The sequence below is a fragment of the Ursus americanus genome, chromosome 2 (genome assembly GCF_024610735.1).
Source record: "Ursus americanus isolate L20-20 chromosome 2, mUrsAme1.1.p, whole genome shotgun sequence".
In the NCBI taxonomy this organism is placed as follows: domain Eukaryota; kingdom Metazoa; phylum Chordata; class Mammalia; order Carnivora; family Ursidae; genus Ursus; species Ursus americanus.
Window position 1 is genome coordinate 99,264,014 of NC_142128.1, and position 27,364 is coordinate 99,291,377.

Here is a 27,364-nt window from a genome sequence, read left to right on the forward strand (position 1 = left end):
GAGCGCTGGTTCCCGGGCGAGGGCCCCGTGTTGGGCCCGGGGCGCGCGGCCGCATCCCCGCCTACCCTGCTCCTCCCTGCCACGGGGAGCGAAGGAGCGGCGCCGCTGTCGTCCCGGCAATTAGTCAAGTAACTATAACAACTAAACATTGAAAATGTCAGCGTCTGTGGTGGGCTGCGTTTAGATATGTTTGGAGACAAAGCGGAAACACGACGGGAGCGCCGTTGGAGAGGGCGCGCGGCGATCTGGGCCGGGAGGGGAGGGGACCAGAGGCTGGGGTCGCCGGTTCCGCGGGGAGAAGCCCAAGGCTGGCGACGAGTTTCCCTCTCCTCCGCCCCCTGGGGGCCCAGCCACCCAGCCCCTGCAAGGCCCCCCGCAGGTGGCAGACTCCCCGCCCCAGACGGCCCGCGGTCCTCTGGGGGCAGTCTAGGTGGGCCCTGGTTCTGCAGGTGCAGTGGTGGTCTAGGACGTGCAGCACTTCTGCACAGGGGGAGGGGGAGGCCGCAGCACAGAGACGGTGCCACACTTGGCAAGCGGATCGCTCTCAGGGCCCCCTTCTTCCAAGTGTCGGGAGCTGGTGGGAAGAACGGCAGAGGTGGGGAGTTCCAGACTGAGCCCGCTGCGGGGGCAGCCTCGCCGCCCAGCGAGTCCGGGGGCGGGGAAGGACCCTGGGATGGATTCCTGGAGGCTCCCTCCGTCTCAGGCGAACCTGACAGAGCGTGTCTGCAGGGGCAGATGCCCGACCAGAAGAGTTGCAGGGTGGGTGGGATGCTGGTGTTTCCTAGGATCGGTTTTTGGAGTGAGAGGGTTTATCTTAAGGTAGAACTAAGCTAGAGCAGGTCCTGCTGCAGGGCTGTCTGGGAGGGAGGAGACGGTACCCAGCAGCAGGCTACATGCTTCCTTCCACATCCCCAAAGTGGGAGTTGACTTGGGTGGTCCCCAGGCTTCCCCTTGCGCCTAGATGGTGCAAGTCTGTGAATCAGTCGGTTTAGGAAGGGGGGGTGGTTGGAGAGGGAATTCAGACACAGGAATTTCAGGGCTGATCAAAAATCAGGCAGTGAGAAGTGATGGGATTTTGTGGCCTCTCCTCTGCCCCAGGATTCTGGGTCTAATTCTCTCTGCAGAAAGGAGCTTAGGAGTTGTGGAGTTGTTGACGTTGTTAAGGGAGAAGGAAACTTAACCTAATTTAGAATAAATAGGGGTGCAGAACAGATCACGCCCAAACACTGCAGCATATATCTACGCTCACGTGTTTCAAAGGAGCTTTCTGTGCTTCCCCAGATTTGGGGAGTTATTTGCATTCCAGAAGGCTAATGAAGACTCCCCCTTTTCGGAAATACTTCACTTGCTGTTTCTTTATGTTCTTGTCTTGGCCAGAGGGTGGCAGGTAGCAGAGAGCTCCAGCAAACTGTCAGCACGGGGGTTCTCTGCATAAGCCCCTGGAGCAAGCAGGTAACCAGCACGAAGAATTTCCTCTCACTCAGGGGAAGATAATAAATAATTCAAGAGCAGGTTAATTAAATGGATGGTGTGTGCAGCTGGTTGACTAATAGCCGTGTGAGCCAAAGCTGGCCGATGCAGTGATCCCCTGTTGGCCTCTGCTAGGCTTCCCAGCGTGCACCCCCTTGTCTGTGGAGTAGTGGAATGCCGAAGGGTCCTGACCAGCTTCCCAGTGGGAGTGGCAAGATTCCAGTTTCTGATAATAAAAAGAACCTGTGCTCTTTGAATTCAGATTACAACAAGTGTTGCCAGGTCTCCAGCCTCTGTTCTTTCCTGCATATTTTCCTTTCCCCTGTCTTGGAATCAAACAGCCCAGAGCCTCCCCACGTTGACTTGGGGAGCATTGAAAGGGGAAATCAATGCACATGTTGTGTGTGTGGGTGTTGCCTATACAGTGGCAATTACTTCCACGAAAATTTAGGAGAGCTGGTGCTACGTTAGGCTGTGTGTTTGCCTTCTTTCTGGCTTATCTTCCTTATATATTTCTTGATCTGATAAGCCCTATTGATTGCTTAGTGTCTGTTAACATCCCCGGGAATGCACTGGACACTTAGCAATATACCGCAGTTAAAAAGCCTGCCCCATCGCCGTGTCTTGGCTGTAAGACAGGAAGAAGGCACCTTTTTCTTACTTAATGGTACACGCCTTCTTAGAGGTGATAATAGTAGCTACCAGTTAATGACTGTGTCCAGCTGGCCAGTTCTAGGCACTCAGCAAGGAGCTGTCAGATGTCCCTTGAGTTGTTTTTTTGCCCCCTGGAGGCCCAGGGGAAAGGGTGAATGTGGCCATATGCACATTGCTTTCAAGTCTTATGTTTTACTTTGAAAATTTATTTACATCTGTTTTCAAATGAAAATAATTTGAATTCCCAATTATTTTTCTATCAGCCACTATTTGTCACATTTGGAACATGCAGAATAAAAGTGAGGGTCTGTGTTTTGTTTGTTTTGTGTGTATGTAGCTTTGTGTGCCTGCAGGCACATGGCCTCTTACTGCCCCTGGCAGTCCTGCACTCCTCACAGCTGACATTTTGTAGACCCGGGGAACTGTGGATCAGAGAGGTTATGAAACTTGCCCAAGGTTGCACAGCTGGTGTGTGCTGGATCTGGGATTTGAGCTGAGTCTGAGCCTGGTGTGCCCATGTTGTCTTTCTAACTCAAGTCACTATCTTTGGCTTGTTTAACTTTGATAATAGTAGATAATGTTTTTACGCAGTGGATTACCTTTCTCTGTAGAAATGAAATATTTGGGGCTGGAACTTCTGATTGGAGTTGTAACAACAGAGACACCTAACACATTATGTATCCTTTTAAAAAAGAGGAGATTCTAATTCAGTCTTTGAAAAATTAGTTTTTCTGCTTATAAAATGATACAGGTTCCTTGCTGAAAAATTTGAAAATACAGGGACATATATGGAACAAAATCACTGTTAATCATATTCTCCAGAAAAGATTTGGGGGTTTCTTCTTCCAAACATCACGTATCTGTGTATTTAAAAAAATTACATATGGGTGTGTAGAAGGAAGACAGGTGTTCTGAAGGGTTTGAGATGTGAAGTGATTTTTATTTCCAGTCGATATAAAATGAACAGCGTTTCCTGGCAAGGGCACGCTCAGCTCTGGCTTGGTTGGGCCTTTTGCAGACGGTCGCATTTATATAAATACAGATGAAACCATTCTTGGAAAAGATCAAAGACTCATTTCAGGTTTTTAGCTCTCAGAGTTTTTTGTTTTTTTTTTTTTTTTAAATACTTAGAGTCACTTGTAAGGCCTCCGAGTTTTGACAACATACAAATAAAATGAATTCCTGATAATATTTCTTTGGATGCATGGAAGCGTTTGCTGTGGGAGGGTTTGGAGGGGCCCCGACAGATGATAACAGCACATATTTACTGAGAGGCAGTTTTGCTGGGCAGAACGGCGTCCTGGTGGAGCCTCGCGGCCAGTCCCAGCCTGGCACAGATCCAGCCCTGGGGACCTGGTGGACCTCTCCGTTTCTCCACTCTCCATCTGGAAACAAGAAGTTGTTGATGTGACATGGTGGGCTGCCTGGGGTTAAACTGCCTGGCTTTGGAAGACCCCGCTTTGGTCTGCTCAGCGGACGGTGCTTACTTGGTCCACACCGTTCCTTCCATCTGGGATGTCCCATCCCCTCTGGCGTTCCCATGTCTGATGTGGGGTCTGCACCTGCAGCCTCCCCACCCCGTCCTCCTGCACCTCCACAGCAGGTGTGGAAGGAAGCTCCACGAGAGCACAGCCACCTTTTCTGGGTCACCCTCATTCGCCAGAGCCGACGATGGTGCTGGGCCTGTGCAAGGGGCTCAGCAAATACTTGGGGGATGATTTCTTGTTCCCTTCTGGCTGATGTGCTGACTCATTTCTTTTCTTTTCTTTTTTTTTTTTTTAAAGATTTTATTTATTTATTCGACAGAGATAGAGACAGCCAGCGAGAGAGGGAACACAAGCAGGGGGAGTGGGAGAGGAAGAAGCAGGCTCATAGCAGAGAAGCCTGATGTGGGGCTCGATCCCACAACGCCGGGATCATGCCCTGAGCCGAAGGCAGACGCTTAACCGCTGTGCCACCCAGGCGCCCCACTGACTCATTTCTGAATTGGCTTCTGGCTACTTCTCCGGGACAGTTCCCTGGGCGGCTTGGGTACGTGTGTTTTCTGCGGCACCCCGGCATTTTGGAACTTGGAACCTGTTGCTTTTACGGAAGACTGACCACGAGTAGGGGTGCTGGGCTGGTGTCGATGAGGGCGGAGCTGGTCCTGCAGGGGCACAGCTGGGGACAGTGCTGGCTGTGCGCAGGGAGCGCAACTTTGGTAAGGGGTGCCGTCTGTGTCACCTGGCTGTTGCTGGTGCCGAGGGGTTGGCGGGCAGTCTTCCGTGACTACCTCTGCAGGGGACGGCCTCCAGACTCCGGTATTATCCCCCACAGTCAGGCGGGAGAGAGGAAGGAGGGTGCGGAATTCAGGGAAGCACCGGCCCCCAACCCCACTGCTTGGTGAGGTTCGGGGCCCGGTTGGGGTGGGATGTTGGGGGGCCCCTGTGACATTTGACTTTGACGTGAGCGTCACCGAACAGACAGTAAAGGCAGAGACCGTTATGAAGCCTTTGCCAGGTAACACCTTGAAGCCAGCGGGCAGAGTCCCCTCCTGCAGTGTGAGGCCCGGTAACCTCACTTCACGCCTGTCCACCACCCGTATCCCCTGCCTGCTGCTCTGCACGGGGTCTCCCCTGTACTCGATTTCTGCTGCTGTTCCCCCTCCCAGGACATCTGCAAACCAGTTCCCCTGGTGCCCTGCTCTCCTACCAATGTGCTGGGTGGCTAGCACCCTTGCCACATGTCCCTGGGCTGTCGTATTCCTCTGTCGGCCACTCCCCCAGGGGTCCTGCCAGGCCCTGGCATCTGTCACAGTCATGGGCCCCCTCTGCATCTCCCACCTTTCTGGGGAGGGGGCAGGGCTCTCACACACTCTGTTACCTGGGCGTGGCCCCATGTGACTGGGACCATTTCCTGTGTTCCACCCCGTGCCCCCTGACCTCACCGACCTCCAGTCAGCTCTCAGTACTGCTCTTGGTCCCTCGTGCCCGTGGTCATTCAGGGACCCACTCGGCCCCTGTCTGCCATCTGCCTGTGCCCAGGGCGGCTGGAGCCGGTGATGCATGGCTCAGCCTTTGACCCTCCAGCGTGATCCTGGCTGGTTCTTTAAGCCCCTACGATGCTGTTCCAGATCCTTGGCATTTTCCCAGGGCCCCCGAAGCCCCCTACTCTGGCAGGGACAGCTGGGCACCTGGCCCATCCCTGAGCTGCTGCACAGCTCTCTTTCCTTCTCTGACTCAGAATTGTCTCTCCTGTCGGAGGCCAGCCCCTCCCCTGTGGGCTCCCCGGGGATATCGCCCATCACTGGCCCCCAGCTCCTGTGTCCTCAGCCACTGCCCTCCACTGGTCTGTCCACGGTGTCCCTGAGCTCATGGGCTGGCTGCTTTGTCCTGGGCCCTCCCAATGCCGCTGGCCTCTTCCTTCGCAGACCGGCTTTGCCTCCCCATTCCCTCTTTTTATTCTTGTAGCAAATGTTCAGAAAAGCACCCAGACTAAACAGCCTTCTGCTCCCGTCATCTAGAATCAGCAAATGTTCGCATTTTGCCACTTTGGCTTCTTAACCACCTTATTTAAGGCAATGTGTTTCCTTGTTGGCTCCGCCTCGTGCCCTGCCTCTTCTTGGCCCCACTCTCGGCAAGGGCTCCAGTGGCCAGTCTCCCAGGGCCATTCAGGGCTTCTCCGTGGAGGAGGCCTGTCTGTGGCCTCAAGGTGCAGGCCCATGTCTTCCTTGTAGCTCTTCCTCCCCTGCCCCCCATCCCAAAGTGCTTGTTCCCCTGACCCCGTAGACTGTATGGGGCCGCCTGCTCCACACCCTGGGTTGCGCCACCTCACCACCATGGTGACCTGCCCTGCAGTGCTCCAGTCTTCCCCCGTTAGCACTCCCTTGTATCCACCCGCCTCTGCCTCCCCCTGCACACCTGGCCCAGGCCCTCTCCTGCCCTTTCTCAGGGTGCGTGCCCCGTCTGGACCGGCACCCTTGGTTAAATCTCACCTGAATGACTCCCCCGCCCCAGCTTCCAGGAGTGACCTTTCTAGCTCTAGAAGGATCTCTCCGTGTCATCCTCATACCAAACACTTTTTCTGGCTGCTGGGCCCTGCAGGTCTGGGCCCAGGTAACAGTTCAACTGCATCCCTTGTCTTCCATGTTCCTGACATTCTCGGCTTCTTGTAGCTACCTGCACGGGCTGTTCCGTAGCAGCAGAGCTCAGCTGCTCTGCTCTGCCCTAGCCTCTGTCCTCGGTGAGGCCTGACTGTCTTGGTCCTTGACCCCACCTTGCTGGTGCCCTGGTCTGAGCCCCTATGTTGCACTCATCCCCGGGGATTGCTTTTGTCTCTGTGCCTGGACTGTTAACCCTTCCCGGGCAGGAACCGCCGCCTTCATTTGTGGCCTGAGCCCCCCTGCACAGAAGTATCCCCATGGTCAGAGCCCAGTGAGGGCAGAAGACACAGATCCAGGATCTGGGTGATTGATTGCATCAGCTGAGGCCCATAGACTCTTGCTCAGTGAATGGTTTCCCGGACTCACCTGGTTATAGCAGTCATCTGGGTGCTTGTTAAAAATGCACATTCCTGGGCTCCACCAGAGGCCCATGGAGCACTGCCCGGGTGGTAGGAGCACATCAAAGCTCAGCCCGGCATCCCTGGGGTGGGGGAGACGCCGACGGGGCACCTGAGTCTGGGTGCAGGTGAGGAGGGACGCCCTGGACTGTGGTTCTGAACAGCAGAGGTGAGGGGGAGCTGCTGTCATTGGAATGGGCTGCCAGACAGTGAGAGGATGATGTCGGGTGGGCTGATTGATGCTTCGAGATAGAAGCCCCACAGTTTCTGGGAGCACCCATTTTTGATCAGAGATGATTGTGAGATGCACCAGGCTCCCCTCCCGTGATGACTGGGTGCAGACAGTCCCCTTGTGGCTTAGATAAGGCAGATCTGGAGTTCCAGCCTGATGTCTTTGCCATTTGGATTCCTTGTGAGTTGCTCGTCTTCTGGTGGGGGCAGGTTCTCAAAAAGGGACAGGGGGCTGTGTTTGTTTAGAGAAGAGCTGAGTCCGTCCTGGTCCAGCCCTGAGGTCGTGCATAAGATGTGCGTACCCAGATCTGCGGAGCTGGAGGTGGTTCCTGTCTGGGATCGTTTGCAGCCAGGACCTCTGCATCCTAACACGGGGCACTGAGATTTGCCAGAACGTCTTTTGATGGCTCTTGGAATCTGATTAATTCCCATAAAGGTTACTGAAAGCTCCAAGTGCACAATTAAATCCTGAATTGGTCTCTGAATACCAATCTGGAACCCAACAATGAGGCTGGCAAATATTTTTAATTTGACATAGAAGCGGCAAGCATGGGACATTCTTGCCCGAACAAAAAGCACCAAAAAAGATACAGAAATCAAGATTAAGCTGGTAGACTCTAACGAAGCTGCCGACATTTCTGGGGGCGCGGGGTCCTGGGCATTAGGACGTCCCAGTCTGGGCGGGGGGCAACGGCATAGGGTGGAAGACTAGGGTCGGCTCGCAGGTGGCGCCACATGGGTGGGCTGCTGGAGGGTGTAGCAGGGCATCGCGTGCCCACCTCGGTGCTCAGCGTCCATCTCATGTCCCACCCCATGGGGAGGGTAGGTCTCATGGTGCCCAGATTTGTGTGTTTCCCCTCCTCCCTCATGGATCTATGTTCTATGTGTTCTTGCATTGTGTGGCTCCCGTCTCACCACGGTCAAGCCTCTCACTCTGGCTCAGCACCGACGCCGGGAAAGCTTGTGAGACTCATTGGCCCCTGTGCCCACGTGACCTGGGGTCAGTGCACAGCTCTGGCGGCCCTGCTTCGCTGTCATTGAGGTCAGCGCGGACGGAGGGCAGGCTCTGCCGTCCCCGTTTCACATCCGCGGAACGTAGGAGGATGTGATGAACAGGTGCGGAGCGCAGCTGTGGTTGGTGGCTCTGACAGTCACCTCTTTGTCGCCTTCTTTGGGTGGTGGATCTTGAAGCCCCTGGAAGAAGAGGGAGCCTGTGGCTTTGGGGACGGTGGTGGCCGGCCCCTGGGAAGTGCGTGGGTGCAGCGTGTGCTGGCCTCTCTCCACCTGCTCCGAGCCAGGCGGACACAGAACGGTCCAAGCACCCCCTGCAGCCAGAGGGCACGCACCATGGTCGGGGGGACAGCTCATCATCGCGGGCCCTTTCACCCCCCTCAGACGGGGCTCTGAGAATGGGGCCTCCTGTCACCGCCTGACCCCCAGGCTGTGCTCGCAAGTGAGCTGTGAAGTTGTCTCCCTGCAGGATCTGTGGGCTTCAGTGACTACGGGCACGGAGAGGGTGGGCTGCCTGTTCTGCCTCCGTCTTCCCGGAGCTGGCGCGGGCACCAGTCGGGTGCAGAGCCAGGCGGGGTAGATCGGTCTCCGTCCCTCATGGAACCGTCTGGCCCAGACTTAGCCTGCCTTGTTGAGACCCCTGGGTGTCTGTGGTTCTGGCCTGTGGCTGGCCTTTCTCTGTGTCGGCCTGGCTATCTGACCGGGAGACGGGCCTCACCTGGCCCAGAGGTTTCTCCTTTGGGTGCTGCCTGGCTCCCCTCATGTTTTAACTTTAATTTTTTTTTAATTGTGGTAAAATATAGGTCACATAGGATTGACTCTCCAACCATGTTTAAGCCTGTGCTTCAGCGGCATTAAGTGAGTTCATGTTGTGCTGCCACCCCCACCATCCACTTCTAGAACTTTCTCATCCTCCCACACTGAAACCCTGTCCTCACGAAACAATGACCCCCCCCCCCCCCCGCCGCAGCCTCCTCCAGCCCTGGCACCCCCATGACACCACATTCCTGTTTCCTGTCTCTGAATGTGGCTGCTCTCAGCACCTTATACAAGCGAGTCCTGTCCGTCTGGCTGGCTGGCTTGCTTCACAGAGCACAGTGCCCCGGAGACTCCTCCACCTGGGGGCAGGTGCCATCTCCTTCTTTTTTTTTTTTTTTTTTAAGATTTTATTTATTCATTCGACAGAGATAGAGACAGCCAGTGAGAGAGGGAACACAAGCAGGGGGAGTGGGAGAGGAAGAAGCAGGCTCATAGCGGAAGAGCCTGATGTGGGGCTCGATCCCACAACGCCAGGATCACGCCCTGAGCCGAAGGCAGACACCTAACCGCTGTGCCACCCAGGCACCCCGCCGTCTCCTTACTTCTTAAGGTTGGAGAGCGTTCCGTTGCATGTGTTGTAGTTTGCTCATCCCTTCCTTGGCTGGGTCCACCTGCGGCTGTTTCTGTGAGCAGAACTGTGGGGAACACAGGTGACCGGGGTCTCCGATGCCCCGTTTTCCCTCCTCCTGCGTGCAGGATCCTGTGGGGATTCTGTTTACTTTCTGTGGCTCCCCTACTTCCACAAGCAGATGTTCCTTCGGTCCTCAGCCTTGGCTGCGCTGGCTCTGGGCTCTGTCTTGACCTCTGGTCCCCACCAGTGGCCTCTGTCTGCCTTCCTCCAGGACCGGTGGCGACAGCAGTGCCACAAATGCCCCCGTGTACTCGTGGGCTGAAATACCTGCTCCGTTTTGCTACGTCATCTGGAGTCCTCAAGTCTTTTAGGCGAGTCAGTTATAGAGTGTCTTTTCAAGTCGTGGCTTTGAGTCCTCGTCGTCAGAAGTTGTAAACACCTTGGCTTTGCGGGGGGTGGGGGGGGCTGGGCGGCTTTATCAGGAAGAGGCAGCAGTATTTGCCTGAGAACTGGAGAACACACCTGAGTGAGGAACCAAGGGATCTGGTGCAAGTGGTGTTGTTGTTGTTCAGTAAAACCTAGTTTGCATTTCTGTTCTCACGTGGACGGGTGGCACACAGGCTCGCACGGCCTTGGTGACTGTCAAGGGGACACATGTGGGTCACTGGAGCCAGGAAGGGCCGGGGGGTTGGGAAGGAGGCTGTCAGCTCATGGGCCCATTCACAGGATGGCTTCATTTTCTAGCTCCTTTGAGCTGCCTTGAGTCACAAAAGTGGTTTAAAAAAAAACCTCAGATTTGTAAAAATGTGATTGCCCTCTGTCTGTGTCTCTGTCTCTCACACGTGCACACAGTTACCACCACAACCAAAAATATTCCGTAGCAGGGAAAACCCCACTTTCCTGGCCAGACCTCCGGGGAGGATGGATTTGCTTTTCTTTGTCCCCCGGGGGAGGGGTTGGTGGTGGGTGTGGGAGGCAGGGAGTGCCCGCGTGCCCATTTGTGGTTCGGGGTGAATGTCTTCATGGGGTCAGTTGAGACAGATGTCCCCCTGACTCTCCGCACCCAGGGGCTTAGGGCCCAGAGCCCCAGCCCAGGCCTGCCTGCATGTGGCCAGTGCCTGGAACTGCCCCAGTCGGGGGTGGGGTTGATGCCGTTCGGCCAGAATGGAGCTGTCACTGGTCCTTCGGCATGTCTGTAGAAGCTGCAGGGTTGCGCTAGGGACGGGTTTCTGACTGAATGACACCCTGACGTCCTTTCTTCCCACTGCGGGAGGAACCGCGGCCAGGACACCACGAATCCCTGTTTAATATGTCCCCCTCCTTCCATTCCTTGGCTTTCCATTCCTATTCCTTTTGGGATTGGGCTGCGTGGCATCCAGAGCCTGGCTCCCCACTGCCGCCCACAGGTGCTCCCACGGCTGGCCGCTCCGAAGTGTGTGGTGGGCAACGAGTCCCTGGCACTGGGGGCTCCCGGGCCTTGATCACTCTCTCCCTCCTCCCGTCCTTCCTCTCTTGCATTTGACCTCCTTTTGTTCCTTCTCCTTGGCATATATCCTAGATCTGCCAGAGGCTGCACAATATTACTTAGCCCAGCTGGAGGGCCCCAGGGCTGGGAAGTTAGCTGACACCACCTTCCTCCCCCAAGGCGAGGAGAATTTCAGGCTGACATTTCCAGAGCACCAGCCTTAGGTACCTCTGCTGTTTGCGCTTTCCCGGGGTCCATTTGGACGATGGGATACAGCTCTCCTGCTGGGAAAAATGCAGAGGAGGAAAGCAGAATCTTGGAGCTGACTTCCTTTTTTTTTTCTTATTGGCAACTGATTCATGAACCCTAAAAAAAGAGTTGATAGCAACATAGCCAGCTAGCTATAGCAGCCCAGATGGTCCCCTATATAATAGAGACATTTGTCTCATGGATAAAAAAAATATTTAAATGTGTTCTGTGAGCTTATTGAGAAAAGGAATTAGCAACTGCAGGGGTTGCAGGCATGGAGACAGCCCAGTGATTCGAGCCCTGCAGAATGCAGAGATTAGGAAGCGGGAATTGGAGGTGTGAGGCCGGATGTGCAGGGAACCCTGTGTGTGCGGGAGCCGGCTGCAGAGTGCCCGCTGGGCCACCAGCACCTCAGGGGAGCTGCGGGCAGAGGGGCTGGCCCGGACATGCGCGTGTGTGGAGACCGAGCCCCGTGGCCCGAGGCGCTGCCAGCTGGGGAGGCTTTGTGGCAGCTGTAGGCAGACCAGGGCCAAAGAGAACACGTTTGTGCCAACTGTTTCTAAATTCTACACTGAGCGGGTAGACAGATGATCCTGCTCCCCTTCCTCCTTTCTGTGTGTTCGCTGGGAAATGGTGCAGGCCCCACGAATCCCGTGGGCCTGCCTGAAATCCTTACAGAGCTTTGATTGTCTTCATTGTCGCCCGTCCTGGGCAGGCTACTGGGTGGGGATCCTGCTGGCGACAGGGCTTCTGAGCCGCGGTGGCAAAGAGCTGACACTGGCCACTTTGCGAGGAGGGAGGGCTTGGCGACAGCCACGGAGCGGGAACGGGGTGTGGCGGCAGGGGGGCTCGGTCTCCCAGAGCATGCAGAACCCTTATCTGGAGCTGGGGATCAAACCCGATGCGGCGGAACCTCGAGCCCTTTCATCATGACTGCAGCGTGACTTATCCTGGGATGATTTTTCTTGGAGGTTCTGGAGGGTGCGGAGGGATTGAGTGGAGGCCAACATAGCGTATGTGCTGAGTGCAGAGAAATGACTGGAGAGAAATGTGTTTGGTCTCGACACCCTTTTCCCTCACTGGCTGGCAGTTTTAGACCCAAAGTCCTGCCCTGGAAGGGGGTCGGCAGCTGCTGAGGCCGGCACTGCTGCTGAGCGGCGCTCCCCCGCAAACTGCTCTGTGGGTGTAAAGTCCCTGCACCTCCCTGGGCCGCTTGCATGGGTGCGTGCACACGTGTGTACATGCATGCACACGTGTGTGCACATGTGTACACATGTGTGAGCATGTGCATGCATGCATGGGTGCGTGTACACGTGGGTGTGTGCATGTGAGCGTGTAATAGGAAGGCGCTGAACACAGTGGTCTCTGGGGTCCTATCCAGTTCTGCAGCTGCTTACCGTCGGCATCTCGTTCTTTCCCTGTTCTCTGTGGCTTTTCTTTCCTGACGGCCTTCCGGGTAGGGAACGTATCAGCTGAGGTTCTAGAGATCGGTTGCAGCCGCCTTAATCAGCAAAGGGATTTCTGGGAAGGGGGCGTGGAGGGCTCATACAATGCACGGCAGGTCTGGAAAACAAGACTTGACACAGAATCACCTGGATTTCGTTGCTGGTCCTCCTCCTTCTGTCCTTGACTTACTGCTTCTGAGGACGGAGAGTCTCCTAGGCTCAGCTTGGGTCGTGCCCTTGGTGGCTGCACTGAGCGGTGAGTAGAAGTGTCGTGGGGTCTCCAGGCACCTGGGTTCACCCTCCCGCTGGGACTGCACTCAGAGGGGACAGGTAGTTCCCCAGACGAAATCAGACTGGTATGGAAGGGGGCATAGATGTTGGGTGACCAGAACATGATGGTGTTCCCTCTCTGAGCTCTCCAGTGTCACTGTCTCCTCCCCTGTATTCAGAGATAGCAAGCTTGTCTCTAAAGCAGAGGTGAGCTTCCTGGTGCCATGGACGCCACGCTGTATTAGCCCAGGGGAGCTTCGGAAGCTCATGCCACATGATGCGGGGCTGCTGTGCTCTGGCCAAGAGGCTGGACCTCCCGGGTGATGACTGTCCACTGCTCCTCAGGAGGGTCTCCACCTTCTCTTCATTAAAGCGTTCCATGGGGGCCGCGTGACATGGCTCTGTGTCACACGGTTTGCCCTCTGAGCCCACGGCTTTCACAGAGTCCGCTTGGGGGAGGTTTTTGCGGCAATTTAGCAGAGCACGTGCTCACCTGGAAGGAGGGAGCAGCAGGTGTGTGAGTCAGGAATCAGGAATCAAAAAAATGTGTCTTGCCAGTTTGCTGTCTCCCAGCCTGCTTCGCCCTGAATTCTGGAGGATAAATGGCAAAGTGAAACCCAGCTCTTCCTTCTCATCTTGGAAAAGAAAAGCCCCTGACCCCCAATTACGACCTCTTCCTGAGAAATCCCCCGGCGCCCCACATCTGACCGTGCTGAGCACCCATCCCCTGCTTCCTGCAGAGCCGAGCACGGACCCCCCTGCCCCCCAGCCCTGTCTCTACCACTGAATATACCCCCTCTGCATTCCCGCCAGGAGCCACTGTCTTATAATTAGCAAAGCTGGCAACTTCCGCCACTGTACAGAGTAAGCTATTTTGCTCTGTAAACCGGAGGCAGCATCAATTGTCTCCTGAAGGGAGAGGTGATGTTATTGGCTCAGAGCGAGGCTGTGCGCTGGCTCCTCCTTTAAAATTAGTTCCTCCACCATTCTAGAATCATTGTAAAGGAGCCAAATAAAGTTAAGTGTGGCAGGATTCTTATAGCCCAGGGACTCATGGCTCTTGGTGGAGTGTGTTGTTTTCAGAAGTCAGCCCCCGCCCCAGCCATGGAGCCCCACCGAGCGCTGGGGGCAGGGCAGGACATGGGACACAGGGGCAGAGGAGTGCTTGGCCACGTCGCTGCAAGACCCTGGCTGCTAGGAGCTGCTCTCAGTCTGTGGACTCCCTCCCTCTGTGTCCCCTTTCTCATGTCAAACACCAAGGGGAACATGTCGTTCAAGAAAAAGAAAATCGATACAACAAACCAAAACTGAAGTCCGTAAAGCATTTGGGGTCAAGGGCTCAGCCAGTGTTGTTAGGGGGCTTATGGGCTATTGTGCGCTTAGCTGATGGCGTTTCTTCTGAATTCGGGGCAGACGGATGGTTTGGTGTCCTGTTGGCTGATGTGTTTTCTTTTAATTTGACATAAATTGTCGGAAAAGGATGGAGTCACATACTCAGCCAGCGCTAGAATCCTGACACCAAAGAGGGACCTGAGGTCATGGGTCAGTCTTCTCATTTGGGAACGGGGCTCTGTCAACCCCGAGAGGCAATGGGACGTGGCCGAGGTCACCGGGCCAGTTGTGGCTCTAAACCCCCGGACCGGGTGCTCTGCCAGGAGTTTGCAAAAGGCACCCCATTGTGTTTCAGAGCGACCAAGATGAGGACTACGAACATGTCTGTCTGGTCTTCCCACTGCTCAGGCGGGGTACTGGGCTGCCTCCACAGCTCAGTGGGGTCTCTCAGTGGGATGGAGGCCCCCACGTAGTATCCCGCCCACCCCTATTCAACAGAACGCAGAGCTGGAGGGAGACGGGCACTGGAGGATGGTTTTACATTTTTCGTGTATGTTCTCTGTCTGTCTATGAGGGGGGCGTCCCTACTCATGAGCAGAGATGTGCATCTGAGAGGCGGTCACATAGTGGTCCCAATTCCAGGACACTCATGCCCACAGCCAGGTGGATTCTCTTCCCTCCTTGTTCATCTCTCCTGCCCCCGCCCTTGTCTCCTCTGCTTTGCCTTTCCTAATTTTACCAGCCTCCGTTTTCTGCTCTGAAAAAGGAGGGGTGGCAAGATTAGTAGCTCCTGTGGCTGCTGGCCCCCCCCCCCAACAGTGTTGCTCTCCAGAAGGCCTTGGGGCAGGTCCAGGCCTCAGACTCGCAGGCGGCGTTCGGAGGACATTCCACCTCTCACCACTCTTCTCCAGGACCTGCGTTCATCGCCCACGGTTTGGTCCCACGTGTGTCCCCCCCAGCTTACGGCTCCTTCTAGGCTGTGTCCTCTTTCACCACACAACAAAGCTCACTGTCTTGCTGGGGAAATGTGTTCTCTTGGCTGTTTGGTCTGTGAGTTTTCCTTGCCCCTTAAGACTCTCCTCCCCTCCCCATGAGGACCCTGGGGATCGAATAGAAGGCTCAGCAAACGACGATGTTGATCTCTGACCTCTGTCTTTAATGGGAAGGGCTGCTGCCTTGCTCTCCCCTCAAAGTGGATAGAAGACGTCCTACTATCTGATGATCTTGTGATTCACTTCTGGGTGGGGTCCCCTCGTCCTGCCTCCCCAAACCCTCCAGGTCTGTGTGGGTGTGGGGGGCTGTCACCTCTGGGTGGGGTCCCCTCGTCCCATCCCCCACAAGCCCTCTGAATCTGTGTGGGAGTGCGGGGCTTAGAGGGAACACTGCGTGCTGGTGTGAGAGCGGCTGGAGTCCCTGGGCCTTGTCACGTGTGTGTGTCTGTGCTGGCTCACACCCACTGCCTCAGCACAATCTCTGGGCCTTGGTTCTCCATCTGCACAGACAGCTGAGGCCCCTTTTGGCTCTGGCGCCGCCCCCCCCCCTTAGCACCTCATGGCTCCCAGCGTGAGTAACAGGTGTCAGAGGCACTTTGACAGGTGTGGCTTCTTTGCAAAGGGTGTCGGTGTCCACGTTGTCTGGGGGACCCCCCTGTGCGCTCTGCTGGTTCAGACCCAGAGCCCTTTGTCCCCTGTCCAGCGAGACTCTGAGTCATTATTTACCCCTCAGCATCCCCACTGCCTTTCCGAGCTGCCCTGTGCTCGGTGGTGTCTGTGCCCAGGGTGACAGGGGCCTCAGCAGCTGGTGATTCCAAAACCTTTCCAGGCCCCGCCCACTGTGTTGTGAACCAGGGGTGTGGGGAGACTCTGAGCCCAGGGGACAGCCACCAGCTACCAAGATGTCCTTTGTGTGTGTCATCGCCTGAGGGAGGGCTGAGCGGTCCTTATGGGACAGACGGTTTGGGGTGGGCTGGAGGCCCCTGCTTGTCATTTCCCAGGTGGCAAATCCGATGGTGGAGGAGGGAGGGCCAGTGTGAGGACGGGTGGAGGTGGCAGGTTTCCTGTGAAAACATTGACTTTCAGTCAAGGTCACACCAAATTGTTTTACTTTGTGCTGTATTTGCCTCCTTAGTCAGGCAGGTGTGGTTCCCGTGGGCCTCTGAGGCTCACTTCAGTGTCGCTGGGGTGTGGTGCTGTGGTTAGGGTCCTCGAGGTGCCGAGGGGAGGTCCCGGGCCTGGGCTGAGCCTCCCGGTGATTCGGGTGCCCCCGGCTGCTGCCCTGAGCTGTAACACCTGCTGCATGGTGAGAGGTTGTGTCCCGGGCAAGACCGGCTGGGCACCGTTACGAGGGGAGGGGAGTGGATGAGAAGGATCCCCCTTGCCCAACAGGCATTTCCTGCGAATAGTGCCCAAATACGACCACCTGTGCGCCCTGGGACCCCCTCAGCACCCTTCTCCCACTGGCCCCTCTGGGGTCTGCACTCTTACTCAGCGATGCTGTCCTCATCCCAGGCCCCTGGGCACTGGGCCTGCAGCCACCCTGGACAGCGCCTCCTTGCTTCTCCATCCCCAGTTCTGTCCGTGGAGATTCATGGCCTTGTGGGCACCTGCCTGCCTTGGTTTCCCTGTGCAGCCACCAGCACAGCCCAGGACACTGAGTTCTCAGGCCCCAGAGGAAGCCGGGCACTCATCCACATTGTGATGTGTGGGGGGACACAGTGCCGACCACGCTGTCTCACCAGGCGGGGCCTATGCGGGATCCCAGGGCCTATTTTGAGCGCTGGTGCATTTCCCCAGTGAGGGGGCCAGTTGTCAGAGGCTGCGGGCCGCTGCCCACAGCACTCCTGCTGTCTTCTTCACTTTCTGGCATCTCTCACAGGACAGGGTACCAGCCTGGGGACACCACCTCTAGGATTCCCAAGGCCTCTGGGCTCCCACTTTCCTTCCCCAGCAGTAGTTAATGGAAAACAACCGGGTTGTCGGGGCGAATCCAGGGCAGCGCTGTTTGATCTGTCAGGAAGGCTAAGCACCTGTGATCGACCCATGGTGAGGCCTGTGGGCCGCTGTCTGTCCGTCCATCGGCGGATGGTGCACGGTTGATGCTGGAGGAGGTGTTTGTCTCCTGTGTCTGGGTATTCCTTCGGGTTATTCTAGATCAATGGGTCTCAGACTCCTGGGTGCACACGAGTCACTGGGAAGCTGGCATCCAATTCCAATGATTCCTGCCCGTGGGGACTGTGGTTTGGGCGAGAGGGCCGCTCGTGCTGTTTGGACATGGGAATGTGTCAGCGATGTTTTATCTACGTGGCTGTTCTGCGCCCTTGTGTGGAGGGTGGGCATTGCCGTGGGAGTTGCTGGTGCTGGTGGAGTGCTGATCCCTACGGGCCCTGTTCTACCGGAAGGGACCCCGTGTCCTCAGCGCTCTGCCATTGCAGATCCTAGAGTTACCTGTTTTTCAGTTGGGAAATGGAGGCACAGCTGCCTGTGGTCACACAGGGAGTACGTGGCCAAGCCAGGACTGCTCCCAGGCACCTGTCCCCCGGCATGGCCCCTGGCCACGTGCTGCTCCTCCCCCTGCTGTGGTACGCTTTCCGGGAACCATTTCTAGCTCTCTGTGCTCTGTAGGTAGGGATTTGTCTGTTTTTATTATTTATTTATTTTTAAAAGATGTATTTATTTAGAGAAAGAGCGTGTGAGTAGAGGGAGGGCAACAAGCAGACTCTCTGCTGAGCGCGGAGCTGGACATGGGGCTCGATCCCATGACCCCGAGATCATGACCTGAGCCAAATCACTTAACCGACTGAGCCCTCAGGCGCCCCCATTTGTTTGTTTTTAAGGAGAATGGTCAGTGTCTCTGATTTCTTGTCCTGGAATTGCACATGTGTGAGTAGCTCCGATGGAAGGGAAATGAGACGTGGTTCGTCCTTCATCTTGGCACAGAAAGCCTGGCCCTCTGGGGTGTTAGGCAGGAGGAGAAGGGGGACATTGTGAATGGGTGCTGCTCTGGGCTGTAAAGTCCGAGAGGGCTCTGAAGGGATGCTTGTCCGTGCAGCCGAACACACAAGTCAGGAAGCGGCCTCTTCCGAGGCGGGTCCCTGGACGCACCTGCAGGCCGTCTGGGCTCTGGCTGGCGGCGGCAGGCCTGTGCGTGCAGAGTGCACACTGTGGTTGTAGCTCTTGTGCTCCTGTCCTCAAATGCACTTCCCTGTTCCACAGCCGTCACACACGGACCGAGGAGCAAGACAAGGCCTGCCCGGCAGTGTGCTGGGGAGAATGCACGGGTCAGAGCAGGTGCTCCCAGTGGCGGGGGCGGCATCTGCAGCCACAGAGCATCTTAGCTGCAGAATCTTTGGACACTGGTTCCAGCCACATCTACACGGAGACTCATCCACGCGAGGAAACTAGAGACCGTGCAGGAAGATGGTACACATAACCTGGTCCTGCTTGACGCCTGTGGGTCAGCTTGACTGGAGTGACCCAGGCAGGACCGTGAGTCATGGAAGCCAGGCCAAGAGGGGCAGATTTGGTGAACGAGGTGGTAGCCTGCGTTCGTGAAGGCCAGCAGTCTCCACGCTGTGGTCAGATGCTTGGGGCACACGGGGGGCGAGCCCAGTCAAGGCAGGGGACCTCATTGTCTCTGAAGCTGGCATCCGTGTGAATCTAGTGCAGTGTTTGGATTGTGTCAGAGCCCAGTGACCCAGGGGACCTCTGCGACTGAAGTCTCACAAAGGCCAGCCCCGAGTGCGCGCCTGGCCCGGGCCTGCCCACGGGCTCTGAGTGTGTGGAGGAGACTGTGACCACCTCTCCTGGAGAGTTTTGCTCCCACACGGCGGCTGTGGAGTTGAACTCCAGAAGCTGGGAGAGGGTGCGAGGCATACGATGTTCGAGGGCCTCTCAGCTCCGATACCTGCCTGGAGGCATGTGTTGCATTGAAGCAAACTCCAGTACTCTGGGGAGGAGAAGGGCATCCTCAGAACCCCTGCCCATCTGTCTTTGCTCTCCTTCGCTGTAGTTAAGTTTCTCCTGGCTGCAGGCGCGGACCCCTGACCCTTGCCCACAGCCTCGAGGTCAGCTTGAGACCAGGTGCTTTCCTCCCAGGCTGCAGTGTCACCCGCCGCCACTAGAGGGACGAGACTTCGGGCAACACGGCCCCTCCAGCCCTGGAGCATTTCCAGCCCACTCTGAAGTCTGGACTGTGTGACACCATCTCTGAGCTCCCAATGCGCCAGTTTCCAAAGTACGGCGGGCAGGGAGGCCCGATGGAGGTCCTGATGTGCGGCCGGCCCGGTCTGGCAGGTGGTGGCATGCTCGGAGCCCTTGTGGCTACCCTGTGTTTCCGTCTGTCTCAGCCTGAACACCTAAAGACAGGCACACCCCAAACCCACTCCTGTTCACTCCTGCCAGCTGGAGGAATGTCCCTTTCCCTGAAGCAGCCAATGAGAACTGGAGCAGCCCAGCGGTGGGAAGCAGTGGGAGACACAGAAGAGAGCATGGGCATGTTTAGTTCATCAATCAGATGATCTCTTGCCCTTGGCCATGCACGGGGGATTTTCAGCCCCATGCTGGGCTGTTCTTGGGCAAACCAGTCGTGTTTAAGTTTATTCCTATGTATTAAGCACGCATTGGTCAGTCACTGCTGGGACACCCAGGACCCGTGCAGAGAAAGACAAAGGCCCAGTCCTCAGGGATGTTTCATCTGAGGTCTGTGATGGAGGTTCCGGTGAAGGTCCCATCTGACTGGGGGTGACCTTTATGTGGGCCGGAGCATCTTGACAGATGGACAGGAGGAGAAGGACGGAGAGATTAGTCCAGACGGTCAGGGTGCATTCGGGAGAACTCGTCAGGAGTCTGGCATGGCTTGTCTGTGGAGTATGATCTCTGAGTAGGGACTGGTGAAACATGAATGTCTGATCGACCCCCAGCACCCCCCGGGGTACTCGGGTAAACAGAAGGTAGCTAAACATTGCTGCTGGGGACTTGGTTTGGCATGGCCAGCACGGTGGCAGGAAGTTCCCACCCAAGACTGAAGCTCACCACAGGAACCACATCAGTGAGCTGCCTCCGAGCCCCCAGGAGAAGGTGTAACTCAGACACTTGCCAGAACTTAAAAGAAATGAGCTACCGAGCCACGAAGAGACAGGGAAGAACCTTAAATGCTTGTTACTAAGTGGAAGAGGACAGTCTGGAAGGGCTCCATCCTCTGTGATTCTGGAAAAGGCAAAGCTGTGGGGACAAGAAAAGGTCAGGGGTGGCCCGGTGTCGGGGGAGGGAGGGGTGAACAGGCAGAGCACGGGGGATTTCGAGGGCCGAGAAACTACTCGGAGTGGCGCTGCGATGGGGGACCCCTGTCATTAGACCTGTGTCCAGACCCTCAGAATGCATAGCACCCCGAGTGAACCCTCATGTGAGCAGTGCACTTTGGGGTGCCTCTGGTGTGTTGATGTAGGTTCGTCCGTTGAACAAATGTCCCACTCTGGTGGGGACATTGACAATGGGGAGGCCATACATGGGTGGGGACGGGGAGTCTATGGGAAATCTGTGTGTCTTCCACTCAGTTTTGCTCTGTACCACTAAAATTGCTCTACAAAAATAAATCTGTTAAAAAACAACTTGGGAGAATATGTGTTAACCCCAATCCTGGAGAAGACAAAGGCTGGATGGAGCTGAGATGCCCAGAGCCAAGAATTTGTGGCTGGGTGACAGAGCGGTCAAAGAGAAAGCAGGTGGGAAGCCAGCCGGTGTGGGGAGAGGAAGGGCAGGGTCTGGGGTGTCGGGCTGGCTCAGGGCATCAGTGGCAGGTGGATAAGAAATGAGTTAAAAATCACTGAAGTCTTTGAACCCCTCTGAGGGGTGCTGGTTACAGAGCCGGGCAAGGGCCTTTGGAGAGGAATGTTGATGAGTTCTTTTCTGGGCATGCTGACCTTGAGGTTTGGAGAAGGTGGGGAGGGAGTGGGGATGTCCGACCGGGAGGTATTGGTCTAGAGATGGTGGTGGAACTAGGGGGAAGGGGTGAGCTCACCAAAGGAAATGTCGTAGAGAGTGTTTTCCCTTCATTGGCTCATTCATCAAATGTCTGTTGGTACCAAGCACAATCCTCAGTCTTCAGAGCCGTTGAGGAGCGAAGAGCAGGGTTTGGGCTCATGAAGGGGATCTTAGAGCTATCTCTGCAGGAATATCTGCATTTCCCCTCCCCTCTCCCCTGGGATGTTTCTGGAGGAGATGCAGATATAAGGATCGGGGATGGGAAACGAGGATTCATGTTGTCATGACTCACCCTCTAGCGCAGAGAGCTCGGGCATCATTGTGCTGCTGGAGCTGGGGCTCCTAGTCAGCCTGCAAGTGGGAGTGTCTGCCTCCTCTAAGTGCAGATCCAGAGCTCAGTACCGGCTAGCCCGCGTGCCCCCGCGGCATTCCGGAGCCGAGGAAGGTGGCAGGCATTCAGCTCGGGAGAGAGGAGCGGCGTGCAGGGCGCCCTGAGCTCTCGGCACGCGGCGACCAGTAGGCAGGCCTGGTCGGCTTCTGCGTTCAGATCGTGATCGTCCTTCCTGGGGCGGGAGGAGCCAGGAGCTTCTCAGCCCCTCTGTTTGTGAGGGGAATGGCAGGCCCAGAGGTTGTGATTTATCCTGAGTGTGAATAATCCGCTGTCCCTTGTTCCTTGAGTTTCTTTCTTTCTGAATCCCCGGCCCCTGCAGCCAGCCCGGAAGTAGGTGGGCTTCCCTTGAATGTAGTGCTCATGGTCCTGGTAGGCAGGATAACGGTCCCCAGTGATGCCCACAGCCTGGTCCCTGGCCCCTGCTACTGTTACTTTATGTAGCAAAAGGGACTTTGCACATGGGATTCAATTAAGGTTTCCGAGATGGGGAGGGGTTACCTACTGGGCCCGATGGCAAAGGAGGCAGGAGGGCCCTGGTGATGTGGTGAGAAAACAGGGTCTCCCCAAGAGTGTCCAGGAGGAGTGCAGCCTGGCTGATACCTGATCTCAGCGCTGTACGACCCATTTCAGAACTCTTGCCTCCACGGTAAGCCTAAGCAGTGACATTTGTGGCAATCTGATACAGTAGCTTTAGGAAATGAATGCACCAACATATACCTATTTTCCAGTATGTACCTGAAATCTTGGTATGTAATAGGTGCCCAATGTCATTTATTGGATGAATAATGAACCCCACATTTATACCTCCAACCCTACTTGGCTTCATCTGGATACACAGAAACTCAGGGGAAACTTGGCCCAAGGAAGGAAACCCCCAGGGGCCCCTCTGTTCATTGCAAAATGATCAGTTCTCCCCGGTCCGGAGCACTGGACACAGCTTATGCTGGGGAGGCTTTCCGCCGGGGACGACTGGTCCGCTGCCTGTCTCTGGCTTGCTCTGCACTGCTTTTATTCTCCCGCAATGCGAATCCAAGTGGAGGAGGACTGAGTGTGTACCCTGTGCTTAACGGAAACTTTGAGGCCGTTGAATTGGCAGAAATTTCCAGTAAGTGAGGTATGGAACACCTGCCCTCGAGGTGTTCACATGAGCCACAGGTATGACATGTAATTGTCTATGAAAGTGCTCTTCTGCGGGCCCCAGGTGCTGTGTGTGTGTGGGGGGGGCAGCTGAACCTCTGCATTGCACACAACCCAAGTGTCCTGAAAGAGAATTCTTTAACAGCGGGCAGCGGCCACACTGGCCACGCCACAACAGCTTCCAAGGCTGGGGCGTCCTTGCGGGCTGCGCAGGGAACCTTGCCCGGGATACTGTGTCCGGGGCGTGGGCCAGGGATCTCCCCGCCTGAGCTGCGCTCATCAGCAGGTGTGTGTCCCCACACCCTGACCAAGCAGGGAGGCTCACGGGATGCATGCTTCCGAGAAGTTGCACAGACTAACCAATTTGACTCTAAACTTGGAATGAGGCCTCTCGAGGCCCACATATACATTTATGTAAAACCATATGCAAATGAACACCATAGCCCAGGGGCCCAGCCCCGCTGCCTTACTTGGGAAGGCAGCCCCTGACCCTGCTGCCCTTGGGTTGAGCTGTTTTTGGCTCTAGGACCTATTCTATTGTGTTGGTGCAGAGTAGGGTGGGGGTTGGGGGGGTGGTGGGAGGAGGACTGTTCTAGTTTAAGCAGCCACAACAGCAAAATTCTTTTAGCAAATTAGCATGCTGTTCATAAACAGTTTCCTGTTCACGTGGGGTTTCAGAGGACGGATACACTGTGGTCCTGGAAATAAAAGACGAGGAAAAGATTTATCAGAACCCAGCTCCTGAGATCATAGTCGAGGAGAAGACTCCTTGGTGCTCTGGTGCAGCCCCCCCTGGTGCCACTGGACCCAGCATGGCTCCCCACCAGCCCAGCTGCAGGTCTGGGCTCTTCGGGCAAAGCAAGGCAGTAGGTGTGGAGCCTGTGTGTTCAGTATAGACACCAGCTTGCCACGTCCCTTCTGGTGCCAGGTCCTTTCCATGTTCTTGTTCAGATGGTGGTGGGCTGGAGAGTGAGCGAGCGAGCGAGAGGGAGATATTACACATGTGCACACATGCGCACACGGGTAGGCATGCACATACGTGCACACATATGTGTGCACATGCATGCAGACATACACACAGGCAGACATGAATGCACAATGCACACACATAGGCATGCACACACATGTATATGCATGCACAGAGACAGGCACTCACATGCACACATGCCAGGCAAGTACACATGCACATACATAGGCAGGCATGCACACACAGGTAGGCATGCACACACATGTGCAGACAAGAATGCACACAGGCACATGCATAGGCAGGCATGCACACACAGGTATGTATGCACACATATACATATGTGCAGACGTGAACACAGGCACATGCACATGCAGCCACACACATGCACACGGACATGCATGCATGTACACACATACATGCATGCACACAGAGGTGGGAACACACACAGATAGGCATGCACACACATGTGCAGACATGAGTGCACACAGACACAGGCATGCATACACACATGCATGCACGCAGAGGCAGGCACACACATGCACACATACAGGTAGGCAGGCATGCACACAGGCACACACATGCACACACATGCACACACATGCACACAGCTCAAAGCTAATGAACGGTGAGCCCAGTGCAGTCAGCAGCTGCTGCTAAGATATGGTTTATTTGGTTGGGAAGTAGTGCGTTTCGAGTGACAATAGTTAGAAAAGCAGGGAATAAGAAAACCTGGTAAAAGAGCTTTGCGGGCTATTTTCCTGATTATATGAATATTTTATGCTTATTACAAAAATGCAAACAGCACGACAATGGTGTGAGGAAATCACCTAGCGATAGCCCCTGTCAGTGTTCTGGTGGTGACTTTCACGTCTCTTTCCGTGGACACATGTGTGCATAATTGTACACAAATGGAATTCTATGGAATTACATTTTATGTTATGTGTTTTTTACCACGACTTAAACTGTGGTTTTTGTTGCTATTTTGTATAACTGTTCTCTCCAGCCATAGTGCTTGCCAGCATCCCCCGCATACTTGGGGCACCAGTGGTAACAGCCTGGCCTTCGTCCTTCGTAGGTTCCCTTCATGCTCATCTACAAACACAAATACTTTTTTAGGGTGTGTCTTGGTTTTGCTTTTGCATTTTTCTGCAGTGTGCTTTTCTCACCAAGTAGCAGCCAGGAAGCCCCTCCAGGTTAGGCTCAGCGGTGACTCAGACCCAGGGCTGCACGCACACCACGGCCCGTTCCGTCCTCCTCCTACTGATGGGCACTTACTGTATTTCCAGTGTTTAGCCCGTGTTTCACTTGGACATCTGCTCTTACGTGGTGGTGCCTTTATTTCAATGAGCCGGATCCCCGGGAGGCGGGTCGCTGGGTGCAGGCTGTGCAGATTTGCGTCAGCAATACGTTTTATGGGGCTGCTTTCTAAAGGCTGTATGCATTCACGTTCTCAGCAGCAGTGGGTGGCGTTCCATTCTTCCTCCCTGACAGCAGTGTACTCAGCACAATTAAATTTCTCTTTCAGTCTGATAGGTATAGAATAGTATCTCGTTATTACCTGCATTTGCATTCCTGAGCCTACCCCTGCGGTTGAGAAACTTTCATGAAATTGTTGACTGCTGGTTCTTCTCTCAAAGCGGGAGTATCGGCCTGGGAGTCTGACCTGTAATTTCTGGGTTTGGGAGGAGAGCCCATGACCTCAGCCAGACCTCTCTTCCCCGTCTGCGTCTGATGGCCAGAGGCTGGAGCAGACGGTGTCCGTACCAAGGCAGACCAGCAAGTCGGGTTGTGTAACTTTGGGATTCCTGGACCGGGACTGGATGGGAGGTGGTGGGAAGTAGCCTGGCTCCAGTCCCTGAGGGGCTGCTGGCTGATCTGTATGCCAGTGGGTCTGATGAGCTTAGCAGGGAGATTGGCACCTGAGTCCCTTCCAGGCCATCCATCCCTTCACGGTTGGCTGGGCTGCAGCCACTTGTCTGCTATAGGAGGACAGGGCTGTGGGGGGGGACGGACTCAAGGCCAGGGGGTGGCAGTAGAGAAGGGCTAGGCAGTGTTTCCTGACAGCCCCTTCTGTTCACTATGGGGCGGGGAGGCTGAGGAGGGATTCAGGTTGTACAAACCATATCAGTGCAGAGGAAGCAGGAAAGACAGCAGAGTTGCCCATGGGGCGTCTCTCAGGACTTCCAGAAACCAGACCCAGGGAAGCAGGACTAATCCAGTGTGCACCAGCTGGTGGGGCTGGGACCACTGATGTGTGTTGTGTCGTCCACGACAGTTGCGGGCCACCTGGGCTCCCGTCCTCCCAGGCCCACTGGGCAGGGTTTCTCCACGGCTCTACCCGTGTGGGAGCTGAGCAGGCAGAGGTGGTGGGCATGAGACAGAAGCAGGGCTCCCCAGAGCTTTCCTTCCTCATGAATGGCGAAGACCACCTAGAGGAACGGGAAACATTCCGGGCCAGCCCACCTGAGTGACCAGCCATGTGTTGGTACCTGAAACGAGTGATTGACCAAGTTCTGTTTTCCTCCCAAAGCACTGCTTGGCCAATCACGTTTCAAACTGGGAGGACCTCAGCATTAATAGATGGTGCTCTATCAGACTCCATGTGTCTCTTCCCTAATCAGGGGGTCTGTGTTTCTCAGATCGGTGTTGTATGTGGGGAGCAATTGGGTGTCAGGTGTCTCTACATCTTCATGGATCACTTGACGCACTTCTCGCAGGAACGCACCTGTCACCGTCCCTCCTTGGCCTCCCCTCTGTGGATGCGAAGCTATGTGAGCTCCTTGTAAACACTCGGTGCCAATGCTTTGTGCTGCAATCAGGGTGGCCTCCAGCCAGGCCGGATACCTGTAAGGCAGCTGTGTTCTAGCCCCTCTTCCTTTTCTACCCTGAGCTCAGAGACTTGGAGCTCCTTTTGGGTAATCTTGATGCCTGCCTCCTTGCTCTGCAGTTTGTTGTCGTTTTTAAGTAAAGAGCATATTCCGCAGGCTGCCGATTCACCTTCTTCCCCTCCCTCTTGGTCATAAGCAAGGAGTGGCCTTAATAGACGCTTCTTTCGGCCATTGTCCGAAAGCTCATTCTAAAACCAGAGTCAGGGGCACCTGGGGGGCTCAGTCAGTTGTGTGTCTGCCTTTGGCTCAGCCCATGATCTCAGGGTCCTGGGATCGAGCCCCATGTTAGGCTTCCTGCTCAGTGGGGAGCCTGCTTCTCCCTCTCCCTCCACCCCTCCCCACTGCTTGTGCTCTCTCTCTCAAATAAATAAATAAATAAAATCTTTAAAAAAACAAAGCAGAATCAGCAGATGTCCTGTAAAGTCTAATTGTGTCTATCCAGTAACTTCCCAGAGCAGGTCATTGGCTTCAGTTATTTAGGGACATGCCTTATAAATAATTCAGCCTGGAGAATTCAGGGGGGACTATGTTGTTCAAAGCCAGATACTGCTCAGCACCATGACTGGGGTTGAAACAAGCTCCTTCTGCAGGAGAGCAAAGTCACTGGTAGTACTTGCTTTGGAAATTTCCCTGGGTGAAATAATTCCACGTTCTATGGCTGGGATGTTGGGGCTGTGACCAGTCATCCGCTCACGTGCTGCAATGTGTCCGGAGTCTGTATTTACTCGATTGTTAGGAAAGGCAACTTGGCTTGCTCTCAGGTCCCTTGGCTCCTGCCTCAGTTAGGGTCCCAGTAAGACAGAGAGCATATTCCCAGGGGTAATCGAGGAGAGCTTGCAGGGTCATTTATGGAGCAGGTGTGGCCGAGGGGGAGGTGGCTCCCACCCTAGGTCTGAAGGGGCAAGGGGTGGGGGCAGTTATATGGGGGTGGGGGTGTCCCCGACTGGA

At 55.4% G+C, this 27,364-nt stretch overlaps 1 protein-coding gene across 5 annotated transcripts in view; it reads left to right on the forward strand.

The window, feature by feature from the left end:
• The window catches only part of CNIH3 (cornichon family AMPA receptor auxiliary protein 3), a 338,644-nt gene that overhangs the window by 127,356 nt on the left and 183,924 nt on the right, over window positions 1-27,364 (forward strand). The gene's annotated exons all lie outside the window — the stretch shown is intronic.